General features: G+C 39.7%; 1 long non-coding RNA gene across 3 annotated transcripts; it reads right to left on the minus strand.

Annotated features, from left to right (window-relative positions):
• Positions 1-1,128: 1,128 nt before the first annotated feature.
• On the minus strand, positions 1,129-12,448 carry LOC109627298 (uncharacterized). 3 transcript variants are annotated; one of them, XR_002202592.2, is made up of 5 exons: positions 12,339-12,448; positions 12,141-12,201; positions 4,171-4,229; positions 3,694-3,789; positions 1,129-2,466 (listed from the first exon to the last, which is right to left on the minus strand). It is a non-coding gene; the product is annotated as an uncharacterized lncRNA (long non-coding RNA). The 3 variants fall into 3 exon arrangements; XR_011243869.1 differs by having other exon boundaries at positions 4,171-4,271; positions 12,339-12,447; XR_011243870.1 differs by lacking the exon at positions 4,171-4,229 and having other exon boundaries at positions 1,132-2,466; positions 12,339-12,434.
• Between the last annotated feature and the right edge of the window lie 12,733 nt (positions 12,449-25,181).

Below are 25,181 nucleotides of genomic sequence, written 5' to 3' on the forward strand. Positions count from 1 at the left end.
TTTGCATGTAAACAGTATATATAAATATATATATATAGATTTATTTTATTGTAATGATTTATTTTATGTGCAGCAATTTCTCTATCATACATAAATCGTACACCATCGGCACAGGCAATGTGGAGTCTAATATCTTGCCTAAGGACACTTCAGCGCTCGGGAATGGGAGACACAGGGATCGACATGCCAAACTTTTGGTTAGTGGACAACCTGCTCTACCTCCAGAGCTACAGCCGGCAGAAACCAACAAATATTATATCTTAGATCCATTTTTACCTTCCAAAATGAATTTCGATACATTGTAACATAACACAGTGGCAGCTGAGAATAAGGGTTTCTCACACTGACCAGAGGGTCATCTCAGGAGCTGGACTGTGAGCTGCTGAGATGACCTCTGGTCTCATCCAACAGGCAAGTCCTCACATTAGCTATCAGGCTCCTCTCCTATGGAACCAGCTCCCACTCTGGGTTCGGGAGGCAGACACTGTCCCAGCGTTTAAAGTAAAACTAAAAACCTTCCTCTTTGACAAAGCCTATAGTTAGTTCTGGATCAGGTGAGTCCTGAACCATCCCTTAGTTGTGCTGCTATAGGTTTAGACTGCTGGGGGAACTCCCATCATGCACTGAGCACTTCTTCACTTCCCTCTGTCTCTCTGTCCCCCCACACCTGCTTATTTATTTATTTATTCATTTTAACATGTCATCATGTCAAAGTGTCACTTTGTCCTCCCATAGTCCCTCTGGCTCTTCTCTCTATCTCCTGGCACCGGGACTGCAGGACAACAACCACCTCATGTCTCTCTTCTCTCCCCCGCTCTCCACCCATCTCTCCTTTCCTCCCCCCTTACTTTTCTTTCCTCACCCCAACCGGTCGAGGCAGATGACCGCCCACATTGAACCTGGTTCTGCCAGAGGTTTCTCCCTGTTAATGAGGGAGTTTTTCCTCTCCACAGTCACCTGTGCTTGCTCATGGGGGCAACTGTTGGGTTTCTCTATGTTAATATTGTTTTAAAGTCTTGACCTTTCAATGTAAAGTGCCTTGAGATAATGTAAATTATGAATTGGCGCTATATAAATAAAATTTAATTGAATTGAAAGTCTACAGCTTGCTTAGTCTCAATGGTAAAAACATAAGAAACTAGTTGTTGCCATAACATAGTTTTTCTCCAAATAGGCAATAATAGTGCAACAGTTTTTTTTTTTAAACTGGTAAAATAATACAGCATAATGCTTCCCCTGATTTTTGAAAGTGCCAAGAGAATGAATCACAGTACCTGTTGCTTAAGCCATCAAAAAAGTCTTTAAAATGAGTGTAAGATGATCTGAACTCCAAGATACTGTTAACACAAACACAGTTTTTATTATTTTTCTGACAAGCTGATTAAATAACTCATATACAGCTCACTGCTCCCTTTATTTTTGAAAGTACCAATCAAATGGATCAAATCAAATACTTGGTACTTAATCCATAAAAAAAGCAGCCTATAAAAATGAGTCTATGCCATGATACTGCCTTGCCTTGCTTTTTACCTTTGACCTTTTGGTAAATTGGACAATGCCATTGCACATTCCCCTTAAATATTTGCACTTGTTAAGTTTTGCACCTGTATGTGCTGGTGAACTCACAGAAACACAGGTTAACATAAGACCATGTCCATACCACATTTATGGGACATTTTTCAGTAGTCTCAAAAAGTCATTTACAGTATAGAAAACTAGTTCAAAATGTAACTGAGAAAAATAAAAGTTAACCCTCCTGTTCTCTTCCTGGGTCAAGGGAAAGAAGAAGGAATGATGGGGGGGGAAGAAAGAAAGAAAGAAAGGATCAGAAAAGGGATGGTGGAAAGAAGGGGGGAGACAGGAAGGAATGAAAGAAGATTGGAAAAGGCGAACAGATTGGTTCGGGGAAGGAAGGATCAAGGGAAAGAAAGTGAAAAGGAAAAAAAGAGGGATAGAGAAATAAAAGAAACAAGGAAAGGAAAGGAGGGGAAGAAGGGAGAACGAAAGGAAGGAAAGGAGGATGGATGGAGGGAGAGAAGAAAAGGAGGAAAGGACCAGTCAAAACAGAGTCAGTTAGACCAAGGGGGACAACAAAGAATCAGTGTCAGGGACTCCTTCAAATGTAACCAGTTATCAGAGCTCCAAATCCTCTCTTTGTCAATTGCAGTGACAATGATTCTCCATTACTTTACTAATGGCAAAGCAATGTTTTGAGAACTTTTTTCGGCTGCCCCCCCCCCCTTGATCGCCGGGATGAACCGTGAGGTGGTCCTCTGCAAGTGTCACTGCCGCCTCCAGCGTCGCTGGCCGATGGTAGCGCACGCATGCCATGGTCCGGTCCGGAAGACCCTCCCCCAGCATTGTTTTTTTTCCCCCTGTCCGATCCCCCTGGCTGCAGCCACCGTCTCGCTGCGTAACGGGCGGTCTGCCTGCCCTAGCCTGGCGTCCCGGCTCCGGCAGATATACCTACCAGAAAAGCTCTCATTAAAACCAGCTAAACTGTGAGCTCCCAGATATCTGCTGCAACCAACTGAATCATGCCTTTAAGACATCTGCCAAGCAATGGAACGAAAACTCCCTTTTGCTCCAGAGTTTTCATATCTTGAAGAAGGTTATAACCAAACTTGTTCACATCCTCAGTTTTACACAAGAGTGCCAAGTAAAATGAAGACAGTGATGAATGCGAGCCTGGAGGGAAATTATTTAAATTCCAATAGATTCCACAGAGGTTGTGTTTCTTACGAGAAGTACCCAGAGGGTTGCAAATCTCAAAATCATCGATGTATAAACTTGCTAAAATTCTCAACTCATCCACTAATAGAAAACTGTTTTCCTGGAAGAATGAACCACCCTGAGAAGATTTGTAAGTAGGTTGCTCACCAGTCACCCTATTACTCTGCTGTGCTTTGTGGTTTTCAACTACCTTGTCTGCAACATCTCTCCTGTCAAAGATCTGCTGCAAAGACTTCAGTACAGGCACATACTGAAAACGTCTTTTTTCCTTGGCATCAAGTATGTACTCGATGAGTTCTACAACCTTAAAGCTTTCTTTATAATACTGTTTGTGGAGATAAGATGTGTTCAGGGGACCAACCTTCCCTTTGGCTTTGAGCAATGGGTTAGATGCGCAGAGAGCAGTGGCTACTTCTGTTACCTAAGACCTATCAGTTGTGGGACTATGTTTCTGAAAAACACCTTCAAGAATGTTCATGGAGAGGGGTAATGTTGCTGAACGTAGCAAGTAGTGCAGTTCCTCTAAGAAGTCATCAATTTCTGTGCCTGGAACATGTGCAAAATGCTCCAACTAGAGCAACGCTGCAGCAAAATTTTGCTTAATTACTTTAGGCAAGTTCTTAGTTACATCCACATCACTACTTGAACATGCATGGTCGGTTTCAAGTGCAGAGTCATCTTGATTAAGTGCCTCTTCCTCAGGATTATCAGAGGATTCTTGTGAAACTCCAGTATCTACACCTGGCTTAAAATATTTAAACATATGTGGGTTGTGTTTCCTATTCTTGTGAGAGTGAAATGTTCTGTATACATTTGTTTGAAAACTGCAAACCCCAAACATACAAGCAACAGTTACATTCCTCAAATGAGTGCTACATTGCTGTAGTCTAAAATGTTTTAGTAGCTCAAATCTACAGGACAGAGATAGATTACACTCCCTACAACTCCACATCTCCTCACCTAAAGAAATTCACTGTTTTCTGAGCAGGCACTTATTCAGCTGAACGGCCGACACAGGTGTGGTTGGATGGAGGACACTCTTTTGGTCAGGAGTTGCTGTGATAAATTGAGAGAACAATCAATTAATGCTCATGAAAGTTAGCATGTAATCACTGACAGACGTGGATCTGGACAAGTGGAACAGGTAGCTAGCTCACAGACAGACTAAGAATTGATCAGTCAATTAGATATGATTAATAAGTTCAAAACATATACAGCAGGATATTTGTGTGATTGTGTAAAGCAGGTGTGTGCTGGTATAATCATGTCAATATGACTATTAAGAGAAAACTTTCACCATGCATTTTGTTTTGCATAGCTCACGCAGGATGTGTGAACAGAAATACTCTGTCACAAGTAAAAATCCTGCACTGAAAACGTTACTAAAAGGACAAAAAAGCAGCAACCCCCCATCCCCACCCCACACATACTTCATACCTTTTTCAGAAAAGATGCAGGCACCAATGTAATGTGTGGTCAGACAGCACACTCTCAGTCTAGTGACAGGACAACTCCAGGGTTGTCACACATGGCTGTTTCTTAAATGATGAAAACACAATTACACAACCTCATTGTGAGTTGTCAAAGACCACACCCAACAGCCTGTGCCAAGGCCCGAACTTAGCAGTCTCATTAGGTTATATATTCTCCTGTTGGCCGAGTTGCTCATGGGGAATGGCCACACAGTGGCTGTTGCCTTGGCCCACACATAGAAGACACTTAAATCAGTCACGTCAGGCTCTAAACTTGTGCAGGTCCAGAGGGGTTGAGGATATTTACTCACCACTCCCCATTATATCAATGTAATTATATCTGTAGAAATGATGAAGTCAGAGACTAAATGCCAAAATCCAACTACATTCTGCTGCTCCAGTCTGCAGCAGTTGTCTGATTGAAATGGAATAGTTTAGGCAGTCCACTCTGATTGGGTTTGTATTTATATAGAGCTTTTCTAGTCTTGATGACCACTCAAAGCACTTCAGAGTACAGTTTCTCTCTCACACACACACACGTGCGCACACGCACACACGCAGCACTTTTCTTTATGAGAAGGGGCAATTTCGGGCTCAGTATTTTGCCCAAGGATACATCGAAAAGGGGAAGACTGGGATCAAACTGCAGACCTTCAATTCTATTTTATTTGTATAGCGCCCAATCATAAAATACATTGTCACTCTACAAAGAAGATCAAGACCTTAAAATCGTATTAAATAAAGAGAAACCCAACAGTTCCTACAATGAGCAGCACTGTGGAGAGGAAAACCTCCCTCGTTAACAGGGAGAAATCTGCCACGACTGGTTGGGGTGAACCTTCTGGTTACTGCTCTAACTACCGAGCCACCCATAGGTCTGTAAATGTCAAACTTGAATGTCGGGGCTAACGGACACCACAGGAGCAGTGTGGAGTACTACTCTAATTTATTTTTTCTTTTGATTTTGTACATTTGAAAAATCAGTCACCATTTCTTCAATTGTAATTGACTTGGCTGCAAAGCTGTTTGAGTCCATAAAAACACTGGAGTTTCAGGAATCTAAACACTTCATCCATACCTAGGTATAGTGGTGAGTAGATAATGAGTGAATCTTTAATTTTTCTCTTTAAACCATACAAATAACATCCAGAAAAGTACTTTAAAAAACTGACTGGAGGTCTGTACGTTTGACCTAAAGAGAGTCCAATTGGATGGACAGTGTTTTAGGGCTGCAACTGATGAGTATTCAGATAGTCAATAAATCTTTTGATTATTGAAATCATTGATCGACTAATTGGATTACGAATCAAACAATTACTCAATGGCTCTTATTTAGCTTTTCAGCTTTTAAATTTAGCTAGTGGTTGTTTTTGGCATGTGAGAACTAACAATAAAGATCAATATATACAGACACACACACTACAAAAGATTAGTGCTGATATAAATCAGCATGCAGATGGTTGAAGACTGGGATTGAACTGTCGACCTACTGGTTGGAGGACGACCACTCTACCCCTCAGACACACTACACAAGGTTTCAATTCCTTTGACATAACTGAGTGACACTCATGATGACGTCTGACTAAACTTCCTGACATACAAGTTACAAAAGTACAGACTGAAATAAGTCTCCTTTCCCATATTTCACAACATAACTTTAAAACTCGTCCACTTTCAGTTTGAAGAGAAGAACTAAAGCTGGAGCACAGGAAATGTAAGCAGAAGAAGGGTAAGTGTGAGCATGGGTACTGAGTGAAAGCTTTATAAAAGTCTGGATCATACTACACAACAGATCCTCACATGCAGACAGCACCACAGCAGCACTGCTCAGACGTCTGCTCCATGATGTAGCATATCATTTATCATGTGTTGTTCTCAGTTTAAAACCCTCAACCAACCACCTGTTAACATTATAAGTTACGAAAGTGGCTCGGCTAAAAGCAGAACAGGTGACAGTTGGCGATGCGTAGGACAGCGCAGATCATGATGCATTATGGGAAAGCATGAGTGCACTATATTGGGGATGTAAGACAAACATCCAGACACCTCTACATAATTGAAAACTCACTTTATAGTGGACTATATAGGGATGAGTCAGTGGTTTCAGACAAAGCCTAAAACTTCTGGATGAAATTTACAAGAACAATTATATTGAATTTGAATTAATCATAAAATTAATTAAATCATTTGATTTAACTTTTGACTTCATAATCAGGGCAGAATCCATGTGCTAAAATGATTATAATTCAACTCAATTCAGATTATGTTAGATACACTAAAGTAGCATTAGTTTTTGTTAATGTTATGTATTACATTTTTTTTCCTTAGTGATGATATAGGTGTTACAAACAATAGAATGAAACCGAAATGACAACAATAAACTGAATATGGATGGGTGGAGGGGGAGTAGATTCTGAGGCATTGGAGCAGGATGTGTAAAGTGAAAGGTGGGGTCATGGCTGGAGTGTAATGGAGAAAATCTGTGATAAGTCAAGGAGCAAAATAGGCCTGAGGAATGAAAACAAACACTAAGAACACATGAGACACTAAGCTGATGCAATGAACAACAGGTGAGTGAGAGCAGAGCTGCAGGGGAAGATCATGCCCAGAAACAGAGACAGACAGGAATTAAATAAATTAAAAATCTTGCTTTGGCTGCCGCCAATAGCTTCAAGACTCATCTAAATGCTTTGGTTCTGTGAAGGCTCCTTTATGCATTGATGCTTCTTAGCAAAGCTTCTAAAAGTGCAGGCTTTTGAAAACCAGTAGGATAGAATGTAGTGGAATATATCTTCAGCAAGTCTCGAGTACTACACAGTTCATGGTGTGAAAGGGTGAGTCATTATTTTCATGGCCTTATTTCCACCTTGAAGGGTCATTTGAACAGGGGATCACAAAACAACTGTTTTCTTTAAAGTATTTAGATAGTAACTTCCCTATATTTTGATTAAAAATGTCGAGTGCAGGAAAGCTGTACGCCAAATGTTTCAAATTGACACCAGGTACTTGTAACCAAATTATCTGCAAAATACATGCCAAACCAACCATGTTGTTGGTCTTTCAAATCAATCAACATTTGGTTGCTGCTACAATAAGATGAACTGTGTGGACAACAATGGATCCATCGATCTTTACAGTTTTAGAGAAAGCAACAGCTGGCCATATTTCTGTCACAGCGGTATAGTTAAGCTGCAAATGCTGAGTACACCAAGCTAAATCTACCACATGCCTGGTTGAATTGTGCATGTTCATCAGGTGCGATCGATCCAGACAGATTCTCACATGACTAAACGCAGTGTACACTTATCCTGCAGAAAAGATTTGTTAGAGACAATACAGCCTCAATGACATGCCCAGGGAAGCTTTTCTAGAAACTGACACAGTCCACCTTTGTCAGTCACTCTTGACTCTTTGGGTTTAATACCTGTAGAGCCCATTGCAACAGCTGGTGCATAAGCAAAGTGTTTTCTCCTGTGAGTGGCTACTTTACGGTCATCAAATTTGACAAACACAGTTTGACGAACATATTTTTATCATTGGAAAAGAAATATGAGCAACTGTGTCACAAACACCAACCATCACATCAACATTTTTGCAGAACATAACACATGTATCTCTCAAATATAGCCGTTCATCCAGACATGTGTGAGATGTTCGAGCATGAAGTACAGTCATCAGTTCAAGCTTTCCTCTTTACAAAATCCTGAGCAGTTATCACAATATATTTAAGACAAGTTTTAAAGAGCTGCTCAGTACTGTTCTCATTTACTAGTTTATTTTTGGCATAAATGTGTAAAGCTGTGCTGACTTTACCTGTCTCGCAACACTTCAACACGACTCTCCAGCATTAATGTCTTTTTGAATGAGTTCTCACTCTGTTCAACATCTCAGAAAATGCAGGACTCGTTTGTCGCACAGTGGTGTTCAACTCGGAGACTTTAAACAGACTAGATCACAAATTTACATCTACATAATTTATAAAAAAGGGGTTTCCCTTTAACTGGATATACTCTCCAACTGCAGCTGCCATTTCCAAATAGGGAATCACCTGATTGTTAAATTTCTTTTAATCTTCCACAGATGTAGGCCAAAAGCCTGTGATCAACCATGGAGGTGTTGTCAATGATCAAAAGCTGCAATTTGCTATATTTAGCACGTAACAAGTTTGGCTTTTCCTCCACAAAGGTGTGTATTACAAGTGTAAATCTTTTCCAATGCCAAATGCATTGTGGATAGTAGTGGCATATAAATTGTATGCAGCTATCCCAGTTGGAGCAGGCAATACAACACAAATGTCATCTGGAATAGGATACTGTGTGGACAACAGTTGAATTGCCTCGTAGTAAAAAGCCTTTATTAAATGGCTCTTACTTGTCCCTGGACTGGCTGTAGTAAAAAGGTCTATCGGGTCAAAGCAGATCGAGGTAATGCCAGACTGTCACTTAAGTTGTTTCTCTTTTCCAAGTGTCCAACTTTCTACCTCAGCGCTAAATCTGGAATATTTTCCATGGTTCATAAGGCGCAGGTTTCTTTTTGGAAAGCAGCTGTTGGCACTCAGAATGCTCCAATTCCTGCTCTGGCACCAGACATTCTCTACAACACTCTCATTGTAAATGGAACTTTGGATATTATCCAATTCATCTGCATCCATTTCAAATGTGCTTCCATTGAAATCAACAATTGATTTGACTGAATGCAGCGCTCCATCACCCAGTCTCACATGATTAGTGATGTAGAAATGCTTGTGTGTCTAAAATCCTGCTGGTTTGAGTTGCACATCTTCACAATATGGTAGAAACAACTGCAAAATGATCCAATTCTGGACTTTGTCTTAGAAAAGCGTACACAATAAACTGCAGATTGTGTGAGTGTGTGTTCCGTAATATAACACCACAATCATTGTCAAGCTTTATGCTATTCAGAGATGTCTAATCTCTAGACAGAAAACGATACTCGGATACAAATGTTACCATGCTCATGTTATTAAATATTGCATCTCATGGCTTGTTCCTGTACCTGTTAAGAGAACTAGCCATATACATATCCTCTGTGGTAAAATTTTGTGATGACGCCTTTTATTTTAACAGACATAATGGCAAACTCATCTTAACCACATCTCCCCCAATTCACACAAATACAATCTTTCTAGAACACGCATTTCCTAATCAATCTCTACTTTAGATTTGGAAATGTTTAAGACGCTGTATGCTATGCATAGGCATCAACAACAAAATGTATATCAAGCATTCTTATAGTGGTGCATTATATTGATTGATTGATTGATTCAAACCTCATTTGGCTGCCTTTTCAACACCATTTGTGTATTCCTGGCAATGTGATTGTATGCAATTTCAAAGATGGTCTGATTAATGCCCAAGTGTGCAAACAACCACTCTACAGTGTCATAACTTGCATGATCAACTGAAAAAGCTTAATCATTTTTGAAGCATGCCCTTTATCCATTTTCTCGGGTTTTTTTCTTCTCGATTCTTGCATGCACATTTCAACACGCCATTTGCCCAACATGAACATGTTTTTCTTGTCTTACTCTTTAGTCACACTGCGGGTTAAAAACATTTTTGCAGACATTGGCAGAGAAAAATTGAAGCAACAAACCATTCTAATCTTTTTTACAAACTCTGATGTGTCACTTTGAATGCTGTTTAACTGATAGGACAATAATAGCCAACAGTGTTTTATCTTGATGTGGCCATCCACAGGTCACATACTGATCAGTGAATTGAATTATATCTTCATCCATGTTCTTATCAATCAGCAGGGAATTCTCAATCGAGAATAGGAATAGGCAATTGTCATGTAGTGAACCACATTGCTCAAATTCCATCCCATTAAAATAGTCCTTTATTTTGCCAACTGGTTGAGAAAAAGACATCAGCAGGGCTGCAACAGCATAAATCACACCTATTTGCATACTCACAGTCCTCAACTGTTCGTGCTCTGCCATCCTGCTACAAAATGCTGTTAAGGTTCTTATGCCACATCAGTGGATGAAAATGTAATGTACTGAACTAAGATTTAGGTGCTCCCTTTCCTTTCCATAGAGCTGCAGACACATGGAGACATGTGGAGCATCCCAATGGAAACACTGGAGAAGTCAAACAAGTTAAAATGCAATTCTTATGAAAGTCCCTCAGGATATCTCCTCTCCTCTTAACCTCACTTGAAGATTTCAAAGTTTATAATCTTACAAGTCTGCATGCAATGTGCATCTCTACAGCAGACAAGACATGAAAAATAAAAAATATTTTTTAAATTTATCTTTTAAAAATCCAACTTATCCAATCAAGGAACTGTGACTAAAGGCCTGTTTCACAGAGAGGTAGGTAGCACTTCAGCTTCTGGTGTTTAAAGTAATTTACTCTCAGTAAATGTTCAAACGTGAATGTGTAAAATTCATTTTTCAGGAGGAAAAAAATACAGAAGAGGCAATAGAATAATAATTAACAACTCTAAATTGAAGAATAAACTTTTTCTTCATTTCACTCTACCTTACCACTCAACATCACGTGAAGGATCTCATCTAAATAATTCCACCTACTGACAAAGAATGAATGACAGGTATTTTGACTGACCCGGGCTGTTCTCAATAAAAAGACATTTGACTCATTATATCCCTTTCTGAAGTTGAACAAGTTGATCGTATGAATCAGAGAAATAAGGTATGTTCAAATGCTTTGAGACTGGCCCTTTTCATAAAGAGTTCATACATTCTTTACTTGAGAGCAACACAGATTAAATCTCAATCCCTGCTCTTTATAGTATCATTGAATATGTCTGGGTTTTACTCCAAAACAAAAGGCCTAAAATGTTCTTTTCAGATTTGGCTCAATAAAAAAAAAAAAAAAAAAAAAAAAGACATCTGGTACTAATAAAAGTCAAAAAAATTACTTTCTAAATATGAAAACAAAAAAAACTAGATTAAGAATAAATCCATGTTATACATAGTAGTGTGGACCCCCTCATTCACCCTTGCATAAATCTGAAAATTTAAAATACACACAACCTCAAAACACCTAACAGAGTACTTTTAACAAAACACCTTTAACAAAACAAAAAACGTCCAAAACGCAAACTAAACCTTAGCAAAGCCGTCCGTGTTCTGTCTGAGAGGAAACTCCATCACATCTGCACAAATATAAAAAATAAGATACCATTCATTATGATATTTCATTAAGTCACAGTGATACTGTGTTTACACATAAACAGAATTCTTAAACACAAAATAAAAAAACAAATAGCTAGTTGGACACTAACACTAATAGTACGAGTGTATTGGATTGAAAACAGACTGGAACCTGTTATAGCAGTTCCAATAAAACACACACGCAACAAATGAACATTGAAAACATAATAGAAAATGCAACCACATCAAGGGACTATAGATCTTTGACTAATATTGCAGAGGCCTCAGCACCTCCACGTGTGCAGGGCATGCTCCAGCTTGCCTCAGTCTTTCAGCTGCCTCCGTTAAAACACGGCCTGATGCTGTGCAGCCCTCTTAGGGCACACCTGCAGCACATGGAGCTCTATGGCTTTGCCATGGGACTCATTGGTGAACCGGTACAGCTGCCCCTGGCGCACTGCTGAATCTAGGCATGCATACTACAAATAGAAAGCTAAGCTAATAGTGTCACGTTCACAAACTGCCATTAACTTATCCACAAATGAATAAACTCAGAACTATCCGCTGTCACATCAATACTTTACACACCCATAGTAATAATGTTGTTCAAATACACACAATGGCATTTAGAAATCCCTCCCTGCCCTCGACAAAGTGTAAAACATTAACTGCATGTCCATAATAACACCACCTTGAGAATTTTTGTATTAAAAATCTGAAATTGCCAGATAATCTATATTTTCAGTATCATGAGTTACTCAGAATGAATAGTAACCACTTTGAAAACTTACAGAAGAAACTTGGAGTAGCTTCGACCTCACCAACATTTAGTGGAGGATGGGTTTGCCGTTTCTGTCAAACATAAAACAGTTCACATTATATCATGGACATACTAATTCATCATCAACAGGCCTAACTACCATGTTAACATCACCCGTACTATATCCACATCCATGCTGTTGTGTAAAGCTGCTTGCAGGTCTAGTTACCTGGAGCACTGTTGCAGCAGACGTAGGAAAAGCGTGTGCTCTGCAGGACTCTTTAAACTGGCTGACTGGTGATCAAGAGCAGCTGCAGTGAAAAGGTGGGAGTTGGGACTGATGATGTGGGTGTGGCTAACAGGCTGGATGGGTGGGATGAATGGAAAAGTACTGAATGAAAGCTGTAGTGAGGCTGACTGGTCAAATTAGGTCCCCTACCTAATTTGACCAGTCAGCCAAGCAATAACACCAGATCAATATTCATGTTATCCACTGTTATAATCCTCTTATTTAGTTGCTCGTCTGTCTTCAGGTGGCCTCCTTAGATTTCCGTTTCCCTTATGTGTGTTTCTTAGTTTCTCTCAGAAGCTCCTGGTTATAGTTGCTGCAACCTAATTCCAGTGTATTTTATAGTTTAGCTTGAGGGACCTCATGTCCCTGTGTTCTTTCTTTGCCTTTACATTACATTACACATCACTTAGCTGACGCTTTTATCCAAAGCATCTTCCAATAAGTGCATTCAACCATGGGGGTACAAACCAAGAACAATAAGAATCATGCAAGTACATTAACTTAAAAAAAGGGAAAATACAAAGTGCTACATGAAAGTGCAACTTAACCTAGACCCTCCACTGCCAAGGTGTAGTGGGACGAGATCTGCCTTTCTTATTTTTGTGCAAAGCTCAAAAGAAAGATATTTATGATAATTGTTTTTCAGCTGCATTTCTATAATTTATGTGTTCTGAACGATTTTGCTATACACAAAAAAACATGTTTTAGAAAAAACTCACATGGCATCACAGAGCAGGTCATAAATATTAGGCTCTCTAAACAATATTCCTCCATGTGGAGAAATGGATTCTTTGTGAAGTCAGCCATTATTCTCCAACAGTGCTGAAACATTTACTGTGCATCATTACCCGTGGCCATAGCACCACATGATGACAGCATTTCACAATTTCCACAAATGTTAGGCCTAAATGACATGCATACAGACACAGTTTTTTTCTGTCCTGCTTATAATAAGCGAACAAAATAGGAACATAAATGAAAAACAGAGTCGATAGGTTCTTCACAAGGTGACAGAAGTATATGCTATTAAATTTCATAAAGCGGCACATAATTCCGACGTTTACTGCATATTTTTTTATCCAAATGTACTTTTTATCTTACACGTTCCAACATTTTGAACTACATCCATACAGTACATATTTTACAGCTATAGTGCTTTTGCACATTACAGTCCATTACTGGAAGCCTTGCATGGAGACCGATTGTTTGTGTGACAATGGGAGACAGACTGCAGACGATTTCTTTCCAGTAAGTTGGTTGTGCTTGATGATGTTTCTAACACGCGACGGATGCAGCAATGAAAAAGAAATCTCAGGCGAGCCATACATGTAGAAGACACCAAATAATATGTCAAGAGAGGATTTGGTGATGAAGGCTGGCGGCAGTGTTGATGTGATGGAATTTATACATAACACCCTTACCAACTGCCTGCCTGCTGAACCACCTCTCACCTGGATGTAGCATTAATTCGGTGTGGCGAATGAATGTGATGAATAATACTTCCAGAACCTGATGAGGCTTTATTGTGAGTTCTTCATTAGATGGCGTGGCTTACTGCCGAGAAAACAGGAAGTTGTTAAAGGACTATAAATGATCAAAAGTAACATCAACCTAATGACACTATTTACTAAATTCATGAGAAGACAGTGTCTAACATGAATACAGGGGTTTATCAACATTTTTAATATTTATACTAAATAAAATTTCTTACAGATGATGAGAGTAGGAATGATAATTGTAATGTAGTATGTGTGAGTAGGTTCATCATATATGTAAGAAATCTAAGGTAATCATAATTTTACGATCAGCTGCTACAATGATCCACGATGAGCCTGCAACCGAGATCCTGGATCTGACAAAGCTCAAGGGCTCGGGGAGGAAGTCAGGTCAGTAATGTGCTGATGAGACATTAATGTGATACGAGGGGAAGTAAGGAAAGAGAGAAGCTTGACAGCTGATAAGTTTGTGTACAGGTCCTGACATGGTTTTCTCATTAGGGTTTGTGCTCTTGACAAGAAGATGACGGTAGATGAGCCTTCTGGAAAAACACAAACTGTGTTTGAGCTTTGTTGTCATCAGGAGAGGTTATTAGAGCTAGCATCAGACATAGCAGGTAGACAGGTAGAGGGATAATAATAGTGAGTGATACCATGCACAGTATATTTACTCATACATAGGAATTACGAGCATTCAGTAATCTTCTTTGTCTTAGTGTTTTATGCTATATTTTGCAAGCTAAGGTATATCACATTCACCCACCATCCTGACACAGATGTCAGGGGCAATTTGTGATTCAGTACCTTGCCTAACAACTGTGTGTGAATGCAGACTGGAGGAGCTGGCTATTGACCCACCAACCTTGCATTTAGTGGATGACCCTCTGTGCCTCCAAATCTGCCCTATTCTCTCCTGCTGCTGCCATTGTTCAGTCTAGCTTTCAATATATGTGTGAAAGAGGGGATCTTTTATGTTGCGTACAAAACATTCCAATATGAATATCATCATATTTGGATTCATCATCAGAGACCCAAGTACATGTCCAAAAGCACTGAAATAACATTTTCATAATGTGTTTCCTTTAATTCAGTCCTTGTGCATAAGAGCTTTGACAATGTTTGCAATCTTTTGTTTTTCGATGTATTGGTGATCCATTCATCACACTGGTTTGAGGGGAATTGAGAAATGTGAAAGACAACTGGGAACATGATGCTCCCATAGGAGCCTTATTAACCTTCTCTACATCATTAACAAAAAAAAATTAATTGGAGTAAAAAAATCCAACCAGTTAGAACCCTACCTTGTTACCACAAGCAAAAACATGGCAAGGAACTTGATGATTGATGAGTCATCTGCCTTTACTTTTATCACTACTTGTGCACTGATAGGTGAAGTATGCAAACAGTGAAAATATTCTGGACAGCACAACTAACCATACAATAAGACTTGTGTGCTGGTGCATGCTGGGAAGGTGTAGCATACAATGCTCCCCAGAAAACCACTGTATATTTTATGAGAATTTGCTGAGGAGCCACTTTATAAGAATTGGATCCTTTTTTTGGAATAGCAAGATATAATGACTTTTTCCATCATGAATCATTGGACCCATGTCACCATAATACAAAATGGCTTGTGTGCGTAAACAGAAATACATGCATGTCTAAAACATGAATAGACACAAACTAACTTGCCTTAAAACGATCATAAACAACACTGTTATAAGTTGGTGGCGAGAGAGTGCGAACACCAAGCTTTGTCAGTTTGTGAAAAGTTCTCTATTAAATAATAAAAACAGTTTAGAAACAGTTTGCACTTTAACTGTTTACAATGTAGTCACTTAGCTGACACTCTCTCCCTGACTACTGGCCATGACTGTAGCAGTGGAACAAGTCAGCACATTTATTTATCAAAAGTTTGGCGCAGCTGCCAAAGAAAAGAGAAAAAAACTGAAAATGCAAATTCAGGAGATGGTTTTGAGACACTGCAAAATTTAAAACACCCCAGTAAATAAATAATAATATGGGAAATATGGTGGTGAATGTGCAGTTGAGCCAGATCAAGCACATCATTAACTCATTCAACCTTTGTTGCTGCGTTGAGGGGGAAAAGTAAAGGATAGAGTAAAAGCCACAGATAAAGTGGGAAAAAGGAAAAAAACAAGGGTGGGTAGGGGGTAAGAAGGCAGATATTTTGCAGAGACTGATAAGGGGGAAAATACAAATGAGGGAGAGAAATAACAAGTCAGATAAACAAAGACGGGAGGAGATAGGACGTGAGAGAAATAAAGTGGCAAATGGAGAGAGCGTAAGAGAAAGCAATATCCAGGTGGCAGACAAGCGGAAACTTCTTCTGAATGGAAAGAGGTGGCACTTCACACCTCTATTGTACTAACTTACTATTGAAAAGAGCTCATCTCCAAGGAGGCATAGAGATGAAGACCACACACACATACACACACGTCTAATTGGAGACAAAGTGAACTTCTTTTCACTCACGATCTTGCATTGACATTTATGTATTTCACACTCTTTTCACCCTTCAATGCATACCCATTCAAGCTATTTATATTATGAGTGTACCACTGTGTAAGTGTGTGTGTATGCAGCCACAGAAGCAGCTTTGAGAATTATACATTTGAAACTTGAAGTCTCAAACATGTACGGTTGCCGATCAGGGGGAAGAGAAGCATCTGGCCTCAGGCCTCTAATTTCTTAAGCAATGACAAACTGCCATATTACTTTAACCCTACAGCATGGGCTTTTTTAAACATTCAGCTAAAGCACAATGATGTCAAGACGAGCAGGCTCAGAATGTGATAATGTAATTGTCCAACCAGCATATTTGGATTGTTAAATTCAGATTTCAGTGGAGCAATTTGGAACCGTTTGGATTTTTCTTGCACACCCAATTTCCTGTTGATATATTAATACTTCAGAATCTAGATCCGTTGCTTGTTTGTGTTCACATTTAAGAAAATAAGAGACAGTTGTGAACATTGTCCATGTCCAATTTACTAGGGGTCTACCAATCCATCAAATAATCTTTGCCAATGCCATGTTTTACAAACTATCATTATTGGTGACACTGTTTCAGGTGCTGGCTGATAGCTACACAGCCACATTAATAGTTTGTAAGAGTGACATTTAACAGTGCAACAGGAAGCACAACTGAAATAATCCTGGCCTGTCAAAACAGCCATAGAATTGTTCTATTCTCTTAAATGGTGCTTTACATTACAGTTTGCCATTCACACACACATTCAGTGCATCTGTGGGCAGCACTTCTTCTATGAGGGGCCATTCAGGGTTCAGCATCTTGCCCGAGGACACTTCGGCATGCAGATGTGGAACCGTTGACCTTCTGGTTGGAGGACGACTGATTTATCCCTCAGCAACAGTCGCATCTTTAGCTGATATGGTTTTTTTTTGCAGCTCATGCTAGCTACACAGATGTCTTTTGGATGAGCAATCTGTTAAAGCATCACTGTACAGTATTAACCCAATGATGCACTGCAAGAGACAACCAGACACCTGAAGTCACTGTCACTCTATTATTGTTTGCACAAAACTGAAAAGTGCACCTTTATGTAACGTTTGTTTCCTTAATAAGGTCAATTATTACATCACACATGGCCATGGATTTTTTGTCTCCTCCCTTTGAACTGGACAAACCTCTTATTTTGACTCGAACATCTCTTAAAGCACCATCATGATTTAAGTTGATTAAGGCTTGTGGAACAATTCCCTACTGCGACATGGAACATTTTGTTAAGAGTGCTTTTCGATTATAGTCCCTCCACCTTGTGTGCATATTACCTCTAAATACAAATTGGCTGAATGTGTCAGTAAGTGGTGCGTTGAATTGCCACTTCCAGGTCCACCCAGGTGGTCTCTGCAAGTGCTTGTTTTACATCTCATCCAGTGTTCTTTTACAGATCATTGTTTGCGAATGAAATGAACCCCCTCCTGTGTTCTTGTCATTTGTGCCAGTCAAAGCACTTATGTGCTGCCCAGCAAGACACAAGAAAGACTGGATCACTGGTAAGAGAAAGACAGAGGAGGCAAAGGAAATATGAAAGAGAAAGACAGAAGACACTATTTGGGGTTAAGAGACAAAAGGTAAAAGGTATGCACTTGTTTTCCAATGGAATCACTCTCAGAGGTATTGAAACAAAAATCTGAAATAGGACATTTCTCACACACCAGTAAACGCTAAACTTTTAAGTTAGTTTCTGAATTATTGTACTGCTAAAATTGTAAAAAAATAAATAAAAAAACATAAGGTATTTGTGCAAATGCAATGGCATGGATGAACACAGGAACCATACAACGTTATTGACCTTAAAAAATTCACAAAAAGAATAAATTATTGACTCAGGAACATGCTACTAACACTGGCAAGAAATGCAGACACAGACAAGGAGTCAGCGGTAGAACGTTTTACTGTAATAACCAGGTACTGAATACGCATTGAGTAAAGTGAGGAAGTGGAGAAGGTGTTTGAGCATGGTGGTGTGGGCAGGTGAGCAGTTTGGATTAGCAGAGGGCTGGAGGAATGAAAACAAACACAAAGAATTCAATTACAAGATGTTGCTGTGGGCTGTACAACAATGTGGCAAGGAGTGGTCTAAGAGCCAGGGTTTAATACTGGAGTAGATGAGTAATGGAAGGCAGGTGTTCAGATTAGAGATGGAGTGACGAACCAAAAAGCGAGCTGAAAAAATGTGAATGTAAGTACTCAACATGTTAAAACTAATTTTCAACATTTTTAATCAAACGAAGAACCTTTTCGTCTGTAGCTTTGTTGCTAGGCAAGAGCCTGTAACGGTTGGACATGGTGGTGACGCAATAGTAAGACCAGACTGTCTCATTTTGGTTCGTCTGGTGCGGTGTTCACGGCCGACAGCGGCTGCGTAGACCGGGTCCTCCGCAGGCTGCTGCCTCTCAATTGAGTGACAAACAACAACATCCCAGATCCTGACAGAACAAAGCACATGATGGAACTGATGGAAGTGCAAAACTCAAAGACACTATTTGGCAATAATATAACTTCTCCAACTGGCTACAAAGTTTTTATGGTGAAACCGAAGTGAAAGCTGTCTGTAGTCTAAGTGAAGTGATGTTAGTTTGTCATTATTCTGGTGAAACTGTGAAACTGTGACAGATGCTCCAAATCATATTGTAAAAATAAAATATGTATTGGAACCATTAGGGACCTAAGGACTGAAATGGGTTTGTGAAAAAGAATGTATCTGTGGTATTATTTAATTGTTCCTTTACTATAGGATTCCCCACACAACAATGTCACAGCCCTATTGCAGTACAAGATCATAATGACACCACAGATCTCTTGCTTACCCAGTCTTACCCTCTCACAAGCTCCTGCGATTGTTCATAGGTTTATCCAATGCATGCAGAAAGCCAGACCTCATAGTTTCAGCTGCAGCTGTGAGAGGCAGTCAGTGCAGTTCCCTCGCATGGAGAACTTCTCTTTCACTGTAGTCTTGTGCCTGTCACTCGGTTGCACATGAGAGCAAACCCTGTGTGTGTGCAAGTGCACCCTCATTACCGCGACATACTGAATAAAGGATGTGCAAAACACTGGTTATGATGCCTTTCCACTTATCAGTATATTTAACCAGGAAGCCAAAATACTTGCGCAATGAATACTTTAAAAAGTGACAACAGCATTCAAAATTTATTTTACACTAATATGTACATTTTTGCAAATAATCTTCAGTTCACATGTTCCAAATTGTGGGGGTTGATCCATACAGATCACGTAATAACTGTGGTCCATTACACCACCACCTGTGGTAATGCTGGATGCAGTTTTCTTTTTGAAACTGTAAACGTAACCAGCAGTAATTGAGCGTGGTACAGATCGGCTGTAGGACTCAGTCCACAGAACTCTGAAGCCACCACTGCTCCACATAGAGCTGTACACCTGAATCAGTTGTCGTTGCTGCTGTCATGATCAACAACGTCACTTAGATCGATGAGTCCTGGCTGACAGTCGTACAGAGTGCTGGTTGCAAAATCGCACCAAATTTGACACTGCACTTGCTTGGGCCCATAGGAATACACAGGCACAGTGTGAAGCCGATAAGATGAGTTCTTAAGATATGTGAGCCACATACAGTCAGACAGACAAGCCTTCATTCCATTTCTTTGTTGTAACGGTTTGATACATCTTAGGCTATCACTGCCATAATTACTGCCATATATATATATATATATATATATATATATATATATATTGGATATCGGCCCAGGAACATCCATGCGTGTCAGGCTCTACTGAAATGCATTTTAATATCACAGTACTGACAATATATTGTAGCTAGCTGATGTTAGCCACTTCCTAATGCCACTCCACAGGTGCGCTAGTTGGGGTTGGAGTGTTCTTCGTCATGTACATGTTTTTGACGTTTGAGAACTGATTCAGAGTCTCAAGCTCACACCCCCCTGACCTTAATTAGTCCATTATGTTTTTTTCTGCCCAAGTGGCTGTCCTGGGGTTCTGTCTCAACTGCAAAGAAGTCCATTTCATCAATGCTGGGTAACGTGGACACAAAGACACGGCCCTTTCTGAACTTCAGACAACTGGCAGCTGCAAGAAGTGCATCTTTGCTATCCAGTACACCAGCAAAACGAGTGGCCTCAAAAATACTATTTGATTTTTTATAATAGTTGTATGATTAGTTATGCATCATTTGAATTTTATATATGCTGGCAATAGCTGAGGACCTGAACCATCCTTAATATCATAGATTTAATTTAGTTTTAAGCGGTTTACAGACCCCTTCATCTTATGATATTGTGATGATTCTCATTATTTTGACTACTGTTGTTTTCAAGATTGCAGTGACTGCTTTCAAAACAAATATTGCAGTAAAACCTGTTTCTTCTGTCACTGAATGGTGCAATGAAACAAATCTTACTGAGAGGAGAAGTATAGCTTCACAATGTCATCTGGAAGGCCAGCTGTCATCCTTGAGAAGATGTCTGTCAAGATGTCCAATGCTGCTGCAGGCAGCTTCATAATGGTGCAGGACTTGGTACTCCTTTTCGTTGAGGCACTTAATGCCCAGTTTGATGCAGAGGCCTTTCAGCTTGTTCATGGGAATTTGTGTTGTTCTAGGAACAGCCTCGTCGAATGAATTCCGTCTCGTGGATGACGACACCAGTAGTTTTCTAAGGCTGACTTCCTCCTTTGTATGTTTGTTTTGAAGTCACAAACTTAAGTGGTGAAAAAAAGTTAAATTATGTTTTTTAAAACCTTAACACCAAAAAAACAACAATTTGGTCATAAGGTATGTGGTCAGCTCATAAGTCATTACAGCACAACAAAAACAAAACAAGCAAACAAGGAACTTCCTCTTACAGAATGCCTGACCTTCCCCTCCCTTATGAGCACATCCACTGAGGACCACTAGGGCCTGGCCCCTCTGAAGGCCAACCCTTGTATTTGGGCCTTCTAGCTCTTCTGCCCTGACTGAATCTCATACACAGGCTACTCGTCATCTAACTCCTCAAAGCTAGTTCCCTCGAGACTAATTCTAATCAGGTTGTCCACTGTGTCCACATGCAGGGGACCCTCTGACTTTAGATTCAATCCTCTCCAGTGCTGATAATCCTGTCATATATATTATTGCCGATATATTATTGGACATTGGCTATGCTGCATTTTTAATTTGTGTTAATTTAACTACAAGTTTAGGATAAGAATACACACACATGTTCTTACATGAGGGCCATCGTCCTTGCCTCTCTATCATGTTACCCTGGAAGTGTGTGTGCATGCATCTTTTTGATGACCAGTTAGAGTGGAAACATGCAGTTTGTGAAAATGTTTGAATTTGAAGTAGAAAGCGATAAATTGATTGACACTTTTTAAAGTTAATGTCGGTAATGAAACCTTAGAAAACACTAAAACAGATTAACTAAAAAATGTTCCATTGTCTTTGTAATGATAATGTTTCAAAGTTATTATGTCAAGTATTTAAAGTACTTCTTATTGTTGTTATAGTACAAAGAACAACTTAATTTCAAAACACAAATTTAATCTTTATTCTGTATTTTTTTCTCAAATGTAACTTCAAATTTATCATCACGTCACTCATCCTGCAAGCATTCTGATGTGCTTTATTGTATTTGATGAGAAGATGCTTTGCATGATCTCCCATTTAACATAAATCTTTCAACTTGTGCACACGTCTGTGATAGGGATAGATGTTTCATCCCTTTAAACTCAGGATGTGAGCAGTCAGTCAGTCAGTCTGTGAGAAAGTGCAACAATGAGACCAGACGTCGAGGAGCTTGGTTCAGAGCTCTGATTTTACTTTCTCACAAGATGTGACATCAATACACAAAAACTCACAGACCGATAGAAGGGGACCCCAGCCCACAGACAAAGTTGGCCTAAAGCCTCAAACAATAGGTTTTTATAAATTTGGGTAAAACCATCCCTTAAATAGAAAAGGTAAAATGAAAACAATTAAAGCAAACAAGAATATTAATAATGTGTCTTTAAATTAGTACATAAAAGAGTACAATAACTCTACAACAAGTGATTAAGGCTAGAGTTAATATGACTTAAGCTAGGACAAAAAGAAAATACCAAAGAAAACCAAATGCTCCCTCCCCCTATTTCTCATTCCTACATGGTTTAGTCCACATTGAAACCACCTGGTGGAGATGTGAAATTCATGTGCACTCCTCCATGAGCACCAGCCTCAACCAGGAAGTGAACTTCAAAGAAGACTTCATGTCAATACTCTAAATAATTTAGTTTGTATATGTTCTTATATTCTTTTCTTATATATTCTTTTAAACATGGTCCTAATTTTTATTTCACGATGGAAGCCAGCCTACTTGTGGAATATTTTGAGTTGCATATTTTAATTGTTACCAAAAGCACATTTTTATTCATTAACACAAAATAATATTGTATGGAAGCTGCACTCCAAAGACATCAGTATGGTGATCGCCTTCAAAGACCTTCATGCAGTCAGACTCCACTCGTCAAATCCCATTCTGTGTGTGTTCATGTGTGTGGTTGAGCTAAAAGAGTGATGGGATTACTCTTGTTATGTGGAATCAGATGTGCTCTGTTTGTCTGCTTTATGTCAGTGGAAGAGGCTGGTCCCAGTCAAAATGTGGGATCAGTGTCAGGATCAGTCACCATCTCCAGTAGCTACGACACACAGCATTTGGTTACCGGGACATGAACATGCCCAACTTCTCATTTTATTTCTGTGTGTGTGTGTGTGTGTGTGGCATGTGGGTCACAATTAAATTAAATCAGTCATAATAGACGGTATTTATTTATGTCTTGTCTTTTATAAGACCAACAGTGTAATTAACCAAAACCCACACAGTGAATTTTAACTAAGTGTCACTTGTCATTGTGATAGCAGCTGGACTCAACTGGACTTTTAAGAGGAAATAACCAGTGGGGGATTTTGCACATTCTTTTAATCAGCAAAAGAGGGATAGTGGAAAACCTGGATGAAAATTGTCCTTCTGATGTGGTCCAGTCTGACCAGTCATTATGAAACAAAGTCATCAGGTCACAGAATTAGCAGAGGTGTATTTAGAAATGGATGGTGAACGCACCCCCCATAATTATATTCATGCCATTGGTTTTCTGTCACTCAGTTGCACATCACCTCAATGATATAATGTTCACGTTGTGGGTCAATTAACCGTGTTTGTGTAGGTACCTTAGTACTAGATTTACTCGACCAGAGTTTAGTACTCTACCAGATTTACTAGATTCACATACAGATTAAAGCATCCACAAGTGTGGGCAGCGCGGCTTTGGTACGGCTCAGCTACACAAGGTCATTTCAACAGTTTTGTCCACAGTTGTCATGTTTTACACAAACACTGTTGGCTTGTTAAACTAATGCAGTCTACCTGCTGTACCATCAGAGAGTGAATAACAGCAGCAGCAGAGGGACGAGGACAAAGGACAGACTCATTTTCATGTTTGTTGAACAGTTGGTCAGTAAAGCACTTTATTGGCATTTTACTTTCTATTGCACAGTAACAGGCGTAGTCGTCATCAACTGGTTCTAGTTACTTCACCTATAGGCTGTCCACTGCAGCTCCACTGTCAGCTCTGCTCTGCTGGCTCCACATTTGTGTGGGTGTGGAGGAGCATGCACAGCATATACAGTCTCACCAAAATCTGTCATGTATGTTGTGCTGTGTGCCACAATAATGCAGGGACAGCTAAGCACCCTCCTCATCTGATGCCTGCAGATGACCTCGAAAGTGTTTTGCTAGTTAGTCAGTATTGGGAGCAAGGCACGTATCGTCAAACTGTCCAGTTATGCAGATCAAGCAATAGTCGAAAAGGTAAGAACCCTGCTGCTGTTACCAATCCGGCTTTAGACATACACCCTGCATTAACATACAGACACAGATAGGCAGCTGTGGCTTCGATCCTGTCCTTGGACAAAATACTGAACCCAAATTGCCCCTGACTGCTGTGCCCGCAGTATATGAATGAAGTGATAGAAATAGTGCTGCGTATAGGAGTGCTGTGTGAATGGTTAAATGTGACTTCTACTGTAAAGTGCTTTGAATGGTCAATAAGACTGGAAATCAGAAATACATAACTAAATAAATTCAGACATATTTTAATAAATAAACATATAAGCGTGATAAAACATAATTAAATCAATTGATGGTTTGGATTTATATATTGGATTTATATAGCGCTGTTCTTGTCTTGATGGCCACTCAAATCGCTTTACAGTACAGTTTTCCATTCCCCCATTCTCACACACATTCATACAGTGCATCTACTTCTATGTGACATCCATTGCATGTCTGTCTGTCCTGGGAGAGGGATCCCTCCTCTGTGGCTCTCCCTGAGGTTTCTTCCACCTTCTTTTCCCTGATAAAAGGATTTTTTGTGGGCAAGTTTTTCTACTCACTCAAACCGAGGGTCTAAGGACAGAGGGTGTCACTCCCTGTACAGATTGTAAAGCCCTCTGAGGCAAAATTTGTTTTGTGAATTTGGGCTACACAAATAAAATTTGATTCGATTTGATCTACAAGCAGCATATGAGGGGCAATCTGGGTTTTAGCATCTTGCTCAAGGACATTTCGACCGGCAGATTGAGAAGACTGGGATGGAGCTGCCGACCTTCTGGTTGGAAGACCACCACTCTATCCCTAGCCCCAAGTCACAGCCGCCCCTAATACATAAATGTGTTTCAGTTTGAGGGATAGAGAGAGAGAACAAGAGTGGGCAAATGTATGATTA

The sequence above is a fragment of the Paralichthys olivaceus genome, chromosome 8 (genome assembly GCF_024713975.1).
Source record: "Paralichthys olivaceus isolate ysfri-2021 chromosome 8, ASM2471397v2, whole genome shotgun sequence".
Taxonomy (NCBI): domain Eukaryota; kingdom Metazoa; phylum Chordata; class Actinopteri; order Pleuronectiformes; family Paralichthyidae; genus Paralichthys; species Paralichthys olivaceus.